Below are 12,282 nucleotides of genomic sequence, written 5' to 3' on the forward strand. Positions count from 1 at the left end.
CCTAGTCGGCCATCATTGGGAGGAGTAACACATTTTCTTCATCCATTCCTCTCTTGAGGGACATCTGGGTTCTTTCCAGCTCCTGGATATTATAAATAAGGCTGCTATGAACATAGTGGAGCAGCTTTCCTTATTACATGTTGGAACATCTTCTGGGTATATGCCCAGGAGTGGTATAGTGGGTTCTCAGGTAGAACTATTTCCAGATTTCTGAGGAACCACCAAACAAATTTCCAGAGTGATTGTCCCAGCTTGCAATCATGCCAACAATGGTTGCCTGTTCCTCTTTCTCCCCATCCTCACCACCATCTGCTGTCATCTGAGTTTTTGATCTAAGCCATTCTGACCGGTGTGAGGTGGAATCTCAGGGTCCGTTTTGTTTGCATTTACATGATGACTAAGAATGTTGAACATTTCTTTAAGCGCTTCTCAGCCATTTGAGATTCCTCAGTTGATTTTTCCATTGGTCCCCCTGATGTAAAATCTTTCAAATTCTACTGAAATAAAACATTCTATTCAGAGATGTGCTCCTTAAGACACAGGATATATTAAAGAGATCTGAAACATTCTAGTACTTCAATCTCCTTAAGCCTAGTAAGGAAATAACTCAAACATTTCATGTAGAGCCTAAAACTAAGCAGATTCACTAGGTCCCTTCCTCCCCGCACATATGAACTATAGACATTTAAGAGACATATTTTCAAATGAATCAATTTGCCTAGAAAACTCTCAGCCAATATATCTCCCTGAAATAAACATGACCATCTATCTGAGCAGCTACCTTGGAAGAGGCAGTGAGTAGCCTGGTATCTTGGAGGAGATAGTCTCACAAATGCAGAACTGCTACTTACAAATGTAAGTATATTTATTAAAATTTCACAGTAATTCTTACTGTTAACATACTATCTTCCATTTGCACCAGAATCTTTTCTTATTTAATAATATACACATTTTTAATCAGAAAATATTTAGAACAAAAAAGGATCATCAGCTACACACACACACACCAAAAAAAAAAAAAAATCTTAATTTTGCCTGATTGTTGTCTCTCTCTTTTCCCTTAAGCTTCATTTAAAGAAGAAAGAAATACAAAGGTAGTTCTGGTGTCAGTCCTGTAATTCCAGTATCTGGGAAGTGGAGACTGGGAGATCAATTGTTTACTGCAATCCTCAGCTACTCAACAATTTATATAGCTGTCTGAGGCATATGAAACATAGTATAAAATTAATGAAGAAAGAAAGAAAAAGGATTATGATTGGAAACAAAGGTGCCTTCAATATCTCCAGAACGTATCACAATAACCTGGCAACTAATACATATTCCAAAAGTTGATGTCGAATAAAATTACTTGATGGATTTTGTGGGAATTGTAGATTCTCATGTTTTAATATTATCAAATATGCTATATAAACATTCTCAGTAGCCTGACACACAAACCCATGAAAAATATCTACTGCTGCCTATGATAAGATGTTGTCATGAGCTTTAGCATATTCCTGACTTGAAAGCAAACATGGGCACATCGATGTATAATTGTCATATGATGTAGAAAATCAGTGAACAGGACTAGATTACATAAGTATTGAGGATCATTGCTTTAAGTTTTTAAGCTTAATGAAAAACACCAGGAATAGAAATAAACTGGGTCAGAAAAGTAAAAAATGTTGCTATGAAGCAGTCTGAGAGTGGCATGTTTCAGTAATTCTGGAATTATTGGAGGCCATCTTTTGGGGGGAAATGATAATTTTGGGGAAAATATACAGCTGGATATTCCAAGAATGACCTTAAAAATCTTCCCAGACTTTTGTCTCCCTTAAAATATCCAGGAAAATTTAATTTTGACCATGAAACTTACCAAGAGAAATGACCTTTTCTTAGTGACAAAATGGATTTGTGACTAAGTACATCCATTACTTTTATTAAAATTTAACAGTAATTTCTATTGTGGACATGGTAGGCTGGCAGCTCACCATTTGAGGGAATGTCTCCTCTAGGATGCCTGGCTAGTCTCTCCCTCTTCCAGGGTAGCTCAGAGAGATGTACTTATTTTCTTTCAGGGAGATAAAATGGAATCTGATTTGTTTAAAGAACTAAGAACAGAAAAATATAGATCTTATGGACTCACACATCACATAAACATGAATCACAAGTTCACACGCATAAACACAGAGTCACATATAAACAGACAGACAGATGTATATACCCTTTCCCACACTCAAGCCTACACACTTATATGCATACACAAAAACGCTCATGCACAAACACAAGACAACATACACACACACATAGAAGTTAACACACACAAAAGTAATACATTTGTCCTTAAATTTATCTTAGTAATGATAATATACTGAGAAAATTGAGTAAAGCATCATGAAGTTTGTCATAAGAGCATCAATCAGAATTAGTAATGCTCAGAAATAAGATCAAATGCTTTCAATAATTGAAAATGCTTAAATTATAATGTAAGAATGAAATCTGAAAGGAGACCATCAGAGTAGTATCATAGAATTGACTTCAGAAAAAATGTAAGCAAAAGAATAAGCATTATTCTGTTAAAAAGAAAATAAAAAGGCACACCATTTTTTCCAAGGGAAGACACAGAGAACAAATAATCAAAGATCTGAAGAACGAATATGTTTCGTCGGGTAAGAAAGCCAAAGCAAGACCTAAAATGTTATACAAATAGTGTGACAAATTCAATACTGAAAAGCAATATTCATTAGAAAATATTTGCAAAAATAAGCCAAACTTTAAAGGGCAACCCGAACATCCTGGAGTCAGGCAAAGGGATCAAATCAATTAAAAGTCTAAATGAAACTTGGCAGGTCATCCTATCCTTCTCCTCAACATTTGCATTTTGTGCTGGAAGACAATAAATGCATTATTCATGATATCCAAGAAAATAAATTGTGAACACAGGGTGTGTATGAGCATTCTGTTATTCATAATTAAAGGCCACACACATACTCCTTTCTACATGAAGGGCTCACAGTGAATTATATTTTTGACCCTTCTTGAGAGTTATCCAAAGAAATATATTCAAATGATAAAATGATTATAAAAAAGTTAAGATGAATTATTTTCTGATTTAATTCATTATTTATCTCATTGCTGCAGTAAAATACATTTTAAAAGCAGTGTAGTGTGGTGAAATTTTGACTCGTGTTTTGAGGGTGAAATCTCTTGTGGCAGAGGAGGCATGGAGCTGATGCTTCTTCTGACAAAGTGGGAAATGTTGGCAGCTCTTTCTTATATCACTCAGCTAAGGAAGCAAATGGACCTTGACCAAAAGTAATTGTGGCCTCAAATACTGAGTTTTTATCCCTTGATGACACACTTACTCCAGCTAGATTCTACTTCATCAAAGTTTGTGCACCCTACACAAGCATTTCCATTAAGAACGAAACCAAAATTCAAACACATGATCTTATGGGATAGAGCACATGTGTAGGTCCTAAGTGTTGCGTGTACACATATTTACTTTAAGGATATTTAAAATTCCCTTAAAATAGTTTTTGTACAGTAAGTGCATGCTCTTATAGAGTAGAGTGCACATGGCTATGAAAGTATGTGAGGGGATAGTGAGTAGTTTACCTAAGAAAATTAATTAAGCAACATACCTCTATGAAATGCATGTGCCAAATTCTGAATTTATGAGAAGAAAAGGGGAAATGACTTGCAGATAAGTTAAGCATTGCTATAATTGTCTTGAATGGAAACCACCAAATGTTCAAAGGCAGGAGACTGAGGCTGAAAGTTATAATTTAAGCCTGACAACTAGAAATGTAAAATAGTAATTTTTAATAATACGCATGCACATTTATAAAATGGAAGTACACTTAGTGAATGCAATTAATTTAGATTGTTGAATATAATAATAACAAGCAATCATAGACAAAACTCAAACATGAAATTATCAATCATTTTAATAAATAAGCACCTATTACCATTTATAAATATTTTCATATTGACAACAGAAGCCGTGATTACTATCATTTCATTTACTTTTTTTAACGTAGCATTCTGTCTATAATTTTAATAAGAATTTTACCCCATGCTAAATGACACATATAAATGGAAGACAGATATACCTAGAGTGTAAATATAACCAAAGGTTTTATGGCTTTATTTGGAGACAGACTACATGGCATTCTTTATCAATTCAATTGGTTTATGCAGAGAATTACCTGTAGTCAAACTATCAACCAGAAATCTTTTAAAATGTTTATTATTATTATTTTTACTTTTTTACAGTCCAGTCATGACCCACCACCTAGTCTGCCCTCGCTCAATTCATCATCCCATTCCTCCTCCCCACTGTCTCCAAGAGGATGTCCTCATCCACCTGCCCCACACTTGCCAGGTCTCCCCACTCCTTGGAGCAGCAAGTTTTAAATCTTTTAATAGTCTTATTCTAGTTGCAGTTTTATTTAGACCTCCTGGTAATTCATATCTTTATTCTAAAAGTTTCATGTTTCTCCAAATGATCTATCCTTCTCCAACTCCAGTGCATGACTTCCCAATTTGCCAAATCCTTACAGCTCTGTAAAACATTAGCATAAGATTTTACTTAACTTATGAACCCCTTATCTTTTAAACATTTGTCTATTAAATTGAACTAATGTAGGCAGTCAAGCGCCTAAAAGATGGCACCGGTCTCTGGTACACCTTCTATGTAAACAAAACCACTGTGCAGGCACTAGCCCAAATCTAGCACCAACCCCTCCTGAGTGGGTGCATGTAAATTAAAGTGCGGGCAGACTGACCAATCCCAGGAGGACACATAGCCCTCCCCAGAGCTGGGGTGTATATAAGCATTCCTCCCTGGGTTTCCGGGGTTCCCATAGCATCGAGGCGTTCCTGGAATAAAGCTGTTGAAAAGAATCCGACCGTGTTGCATTTTTCCTTGAGCGTAACAAACTACTATCTGCTTTGGTGAGAATATTCCTGCTTTTCCCTCACTACATTGACTTCTGCTTTGATAGCTTCCATATCTGTTTATGAATTGATTCAATGAGACTAAAACCTCTGGATCTTCAGAATAAAGTGACAATTTTTTTTTATACTTAAGAACAGAATCAATTAATATATTGATTAAATTAATTTCATCTAAGATGACTTCTAGAGTAATACCTAGATAATAAAGTAGGAGAGTAAAAGAGGGCCTGATAGCCTTAGTTTGCAAGACAAAGATGTAATTCCAAGAGTAATAGGCAGTCACAAGATTTTAAATGGCCTCATAATAAGATTCACTTGATTTAAAGAATAATATTTTAGATAATACTATAGAATTAAAATAGAAAATGAAGCAGAGAATAGTAATTATACCATGGCATATGGTAAATTGTTATGTTAGCTGTAGTAGGTGTTGAGAAATGAACACATTGAAGTTCAAATAACCAAATCTCCCAACCCATAAGCTATAAAGTTAAAACTTAAATCAGTCCTGCATAGATAAGTGATTCATGCAATAAAAGATATCTAGAACTTGAAACGTTGTATCCTTTGGGAAGAGATACATAAAATATATCTCAAGAATTAATAAAGAATGGAGAATAATTACCCGGGCTGAGGAAAGGTAGAAACAAACAGCTTAGAGCTAATCTCACACAAAATACTTACTGACTAGATCCTTAAAAGGCTGTGGTGTTTTTTTTTTTAATTTTATTATTATTTTTATTATATGTAAGTACACTATAGCCTATAGCTGTCTTCAGACACTCCAGAAGAGGGAGTCAGATCTCCTTACAGATGGTTGTGAGCCACCATGTGGTTGCTGGGATTTGAACTCTGGACCTTTGGAAGAGCAGTCGGGTGCTCTTACCCACTGAGCCATCTCACCAGCCCCGGCTGTGGTGTTTTGATTCCATGATATAGCATCCATACTTGAAACTGCTTGGATGAGCAAGAAACAGAAAATAGATATTCTGGAGACCTAGGCTATACCTAGATACTACTGGTAAAATAAATAAATTAATAAAAATAAAATAAAATGATTCCAAATGATATTCTGCTATATGTATAGTTCAATCCTTGATTCAGCCGTCATCAGAGAAACTTCCTCATTCAGGAGATTGTTCAAATACAGAGGCCAACAGCAAGACAATATTACATGGAAGAAAAGCTGTAAATGAGATGTCTCCATTAAAGACCTTCTCTCAGAGCTCAGGGAAGTCAATTCAGAAGAGAAGGCCAAAGGAGTGCTGGTTTGTCTTTTCAAAGTTTGATGTGATAGTTTTTGTTTTATTTTATTACAATCTATTTTGTTATATGTTGTAGTTATTTCTTGAAAGCCTTCTGCTTTCTTCTTGAAAATTGTTTTATTTATTTTATTTTTTTTACATTTCAGACATTGCCCCTACAACAGTTCTTTATCCTGTTGTCCCTCCCCTTTGCCTCTGAGAGGGTGACACCTCCACCCACCAGCATCTCCCTTACCTGGGTCTTCGAGTCTCTATAGGATTGGAAGCCTGTTGTAGTCTAATGAAAGTCAGACAGGGAATGATTCAAGATTGGGGGGGGGCAGCGAATTGGGAGGATTAGAGGTACCAGGATGTATTATATGAGAAAGAAATCTACTTTCAATCAACCGGGAGATAGCTGAGCTGGTTTGAGTCGCTATACCTCCTTCCCAGGCTCAGGTATTTGAACACTTAGTCCCACGTTTCTGATGGTTTTTAGGAAGGTTTAGGATATCTGGCCATGTTGGAGAGAGTACATCACTGAGGGTAGATTTGAGAGATGGTAAACCCGCCAAACTTCCAGGTCACTAGCTCTCCCTCAAGTTTGTGTTTCAAGATGAGACAGTTCAGAAGCCCTCTTCTTATACTTTCTCTCATGTGTCCCAACCATTACAGATTCCAACATCTCTTGATTAAAAGCCAAATATAGATTTTTGTGTAAGTCACATTCTAAAGGGGTTTTCTCACAGCATTCAAAAAACAAAACAAAACAACAACAACAAGAAGACATATACAAGGAGTTATAATATAAGAACGTAATTAGGAACATGGCTATGATAGGTGAAATGAAACTTTTTAATAATTAAGACATTATTCAAAATTACTGCCAACTTTTAAAGGTAATTAACATAGGGATACTATGAACACATTGGCTTTTCTAAACTCTAGGTAGCACCATTTAAAAAAAAAATTCCTTGGCAAAATACCTTATTTGAACCTTCTTGGATGAAACCTAACAGCAAATAGAGAAACAGTGATTCAAGTTGAGCATCATAAAGGACTGCGTTAATACACAAAGAATGTGTGATTTATCTATTAGCACATTACTAACACCATGATGGTATTTCCTTATATGAATTTTGTATTGAAAATAGATTTTTAATATACTATAATCTTGATATGTTTCCCCTCACCCTCAACTTCTCCCAGATCCTTCCTTCTTACCCACCCCTCAAATCCAAATGTGTTCTTGCTCGCTTCCTCCCCTTTCCCCTCCTATACCCACTCTGAGACAAAACCACTTAAAAAAACAAGCCAGAATAGGAAAAAACAAATAAAACAAAATGAATAAAAGAAAATGCACAAAATCATGTATAGAGTCTTACTTCTGCAGAGGATGGGAGCAAATATGGAGATCCAAAGCTGGACAATGTGCAGAGGGACATACCTTTGGCCACTCAGCCCCAACTAGGCTCTCATCAGTGATTACATTCCCTCAGGAATCAGGGTACCCTGTGAGGGCAGAATGATTGTCAGAGACAGAGGAGGTGGGCCGCACTATGGGGACAAGGCCTTCTAACCAAGCCAGATAGATGCACATTGAACTAACTCCAACTATGCCAGCATGCACAGGATCCGGCAGGCCTGATCCTAATGGGGTCGCAGCCCTGAGAGTGGAATTGGACATAGGCTCACATTTTACCACAGAAGCTATCTCCAGTTGATATCATCTTACAAATGACAACTTAGCTTTCTCTAATATCATCTCACTGGGCACAGAAACCAGCCTTAAGAACAGTCGCTATGAACAGCCATGGATGGTCCGCAAAAAACAAACTCAGTGGAAATTCTTTTTCGTATCGTGCTTTACCTGGGCTTTCCCCCTCTCACCTTACACTTCCATTCTTTGACACTGATGCTGTATAATCAAGATATTATTCTTCTATACACTATTGGCAGTCTTCTGGACAATTTTTCATATCTCAGACTTGTATCAAAAGTACCCGCACATTTCACTCATAGACAAAGTAAATGAAAAAATTTAAATGTTAACTTTAAAGTAAGTTTAAATTGTGAATAATGAACAAACAGACCTTATATCCTTTCCTTTTTGTTTGGATTGAGTTTTAGCTTTCTTAGGTTGTTTATAAAACCAAGTAAAAAGAACTTCAAATGAGAGAATGCATGAGTCAATTTAAGTGTTTCTTTTTTTTGTGGCACTATTAAAGACAGCTTTATTGGTGGGGTGATTTTACACAATGCAATTGCAGCAAAGTTACAGGACTTTCCCTTCACACATCATAATAGAGTCTCCCAGGGTTAAATGGAACAAGGCCTGGAGTGGGCCTCAAGGCAAGAAGGATGGATGCGTTCCCATACCACCTAATGATTTTGCTGTCTACAATTATGGTGAGGCATTTTAGGGGGAAATGCTTACACAGGATGGATGAAAGATGAGTTTTTCAAACAATACCAAACCATTTTAATTTCTAAAATATTACATCATAAAATGGATGACAAATTTATTTACATTCATTTCTTTTTTAAATGAAAAAATTATCGTATCTTTGTTCTGTTATTAGAAAGGTGCAATATAGTTCCATGATACCTCACAACTAAGAACGACATCTGAATAAACAAAACTATGTTGTTGAACTATGATTATATTTAAAGCAGTGATTAGTACTCCTAAACTTACAGGCTTTTAGAACTGAGAATACTGGGAGAATGAACCACACAGCTGTTTTGTTTATTTGTTCTATTTTTCTTACCACTATTCATTAACCATAACAGATGGTTAGTCTACTACTTGACCTGACTTTCCAAAAAGATTTTGAAATGTTCCTAGAAAGTAGATACACAAAATTATTGACATTAAGCATATTATAAGACAAGAGACAAACATACATGTATATGTATATATTCATTCACATAGATTAATATTGCATATTACTCCTCTTTATAATGTACAAAGTTAGATATATTAACATTCATAAGCAGTCCAAATTAGGATATAAAGCAAATGCTTATAAGCTTATAATCATTTTAGTACCAATTTTTATATTACAATACTGATAGATGACTAAGTATAATATTAAATTTTAAACCTAGTTTCCTTTTCTAAAACCCATACATGTAACAAAGAATTAGATTTGTATTTCCCTGATGATTAAGGATGCTGAACATTTTTTTTAGGTGCTTCTCAGCCATTCGGTATTCCTAAGGTGAGAGTTCTAGCTGCATATGTATCAGAATATGGCCTGGTCGGCCATCAGTGGAAAGAGAGGCCCATTGGTCATGCAAACTTTATATGCTTCAATACAGGGAATGCCAAGGCCAAGAAATGGGAGTGGGTGGGTGGGGGAGTGGGTGGGGGATGGTGTGGGGAACTTTTGGGATAGCATTGGAAATGTAAAGGAAATAAATACCTAATTTTAAAAAATCATAAAAAAACCAAAGAATTAGAGAAAATTTTGTGAGTTTGCAAGTAATAAATTGTGTGTGAGATAACCAAGAAAAGCTACAATTTGGAGCTGTGTCTTTTACTCAGGCATAGAGTTGTAACTGAGGGAAAGATAAATCTTGTCTTTAATTTTAGTTAACTAATTGATTACTTTTTATACCTAGATTTCAGTTTCCCCTCTGTCCTCTCAGTCCCTCCCCTATACTTCAACCGCAGTCCCTCCCTTACACCTTACACCTCACCCCTCCCCGTCAACACTTTCCCCATTTCTCTTAAGAAAAGGTCAGGTTTCCGGTGGACATGAACCAGCCATGGCATATCAAGTTGCAATAAGTCTAGGTACCTCCTGTCTATAAAGGCTGGACAAGGCAAAGCAGTAGGAGGAAAAGGGTACTTCAGGCAGGCAGCAGAGTCAATGACAGTCCTTGTTCCCACTGTTAGAAATTGTACAATAAGACCAAGGTACACCACTGTAATAAATATTCAGAGGGTCTAGGTCAGTCCCCTGCAAGCGTTCTGGTTAGTGGTTCAGTGAAAGAGCTGTATATTAAGACACCTTGTCACTGGTTTTGATGCTCAGAATTCCATGTTGTGTTTATGCATGCTTCAAGACCTGTTAGGTTCTTCTTGCTACAGGAAACACGTGTGCTGAGGAATAGACTTCTTAAAAGTCTGTGTATTCATTATGATATCATCTGCATTTTAGCTTTGACAAACCATATGGGTTTCCAATAGATTCACCAGGAGCAAGAGTCCAAAAATGAGAAATGGCCTACAGTAATTTTGGAAGAGAAAGTAAACATCTTATCAACATGCATATATCATAAAACTTCCATAAAATTCATAACAGAGAGAACAGTTGATGGCTTTTGTATGGTTTTGGAGTGAACTACTTGATTCTCTTTCTTGGAATTGTACAATCCTTTGTTAATTTTTTTTACTAATATCTGCTCAATATTGAATATTGGTGAAATTAGGATAAAACTCAGTGATGCTTCCCAGGAAAGGAAACTAAACAGTGCTTCATTTGAAGTGTATGGGTACAGAGGAGCCTTGCAAAATAAAGGTAGCCTTACTTATTTGACCCATTACAACATCTCAACCACATGGCAAATGTGTCATGATCAGTTTCTTCCTAGTTAAGAGGATGTATTGTAAAAAAATAGAAGAAATAAGTTAATAATGTCTGGAGGTGAGACTACTGGGAAAAAGAGATTAACTGTATATGACCACTAGGATTTCTCTCTGCTTTCAGTTGAATAGTTCTGAACCCATCTTAACTCAGCCTAAGAGAACCACCTAAATGGGGTGTGTTTATGAGATGAGTTTCTTCTGAGGACATAAGTTTATCTGGAGAGTAAGGCAGGGTGATCTTGTTCAATATTTGCCTGAGCTACATAGTAATAATTTGTCTAAAGCAAAGCAAACAAAAAAGAACACCACTACCACTACCTCACAAACTGCAACCCAAAGGTAACTAACAAATTAATAGAGCCTAAGGGATGCACCTCGGCATTAGACAAGTTGTCAGTGAAATATAAGGGTCTACTCTAGTGGGGTATCGTGATTATGTGTTCCAGAGCAAGTGGAGTTAGGTAAGGACTTGGCCCAACTCCTACCATTGTAAGGCTGAGTTTCACGGGATTTGGACTAACTCGACCTTACCAGTTCTTCTCTCTGTTGACACAGTCCACTTGCTCCACATGCACCAGTATTTTGAAGAACAGCAGATAAAATCTTCAGCCTTCTGTGTTAAACTGAAACCATAAAAAGGCAGTCTGTACTTACACTTGATGTCAACTCATTTATGATGTCAACGACAGAACTATTTACAGTTAACAACCAATGGTCCTTAACTTTTTTCTTTATTATTGAGGAATAAAACTGGCATAGAAATCTTATTGTTAGGCGGATTTCTGAGTTCGAGGCCAGCCAGGTTTCGAGCCTGGTCTACAAAGTGAGTTCCAGGACAGCCAGGGCTATACAGAGAAACCCTGTCTCGAAAAACCAAAAAAAAAAAAAAAAAAAAAAAAGAAAAGAAATCTTATTGTTTCTCATTTAAGAACAATCTGATTTTTCCCATATTCCTCCAATAGTGCTAATGGTTTCTTGAATTGAAACCCTTTGAAGGAGCACAGTGTTTTGTTTTGTTTTGTTTTAAATGAGGAAAAAATATATTTGCATACGTGTGCATGCGTGCATGTGCACATTCACTTCTCAATGGCTTTGTTTGAGTAACATTCTAGTTAGCTGCCATACTATATTTTAATTGCTAGATTAAGCCAAATGAATGGTAGGAGTTTGAGAAAGTTCTACATTTAATTTTGATGCCATGTTAACTCCCATAAACTTATGAAGAGTTTGGAGTTCTACAATGCAGACTGTTTTTGTTGTTGTTGTTGTTGTTGTTGTTTGCCTATTTTATTAATCGGCTGACTCCTGATATTCTGGTATCTATTAGCTATTTATTTGTCCATGGAACCAGATATAATAGTGCAATGTGAATGGCTAAACTTTCTAGATAGCATAAATACTCTTTAAAGGGCAGTATTCAGTAGAGAAGTCAATAGCCATATGTAGCTTTTGTAAATGTAAATGTATCTTATTATGTTTAACAATTGATTTTAAGTTCCA

The sequence above is a fragment of the Mus caroli genome, unplaced genomic scaffold (genome assembly GCF_978045245.1).
Source record: "Mus caroli unplaced genomic scaffold, Mus_caroli_1 scaffold_16, whole genome shotgun sequence".
NCBI classification, from domain to species: domain Eukaryota; kingdom Metazoa; phylum Chordata; class Mammalia; order Rodentia; family Muridae; genus Mus; species Mus caroli.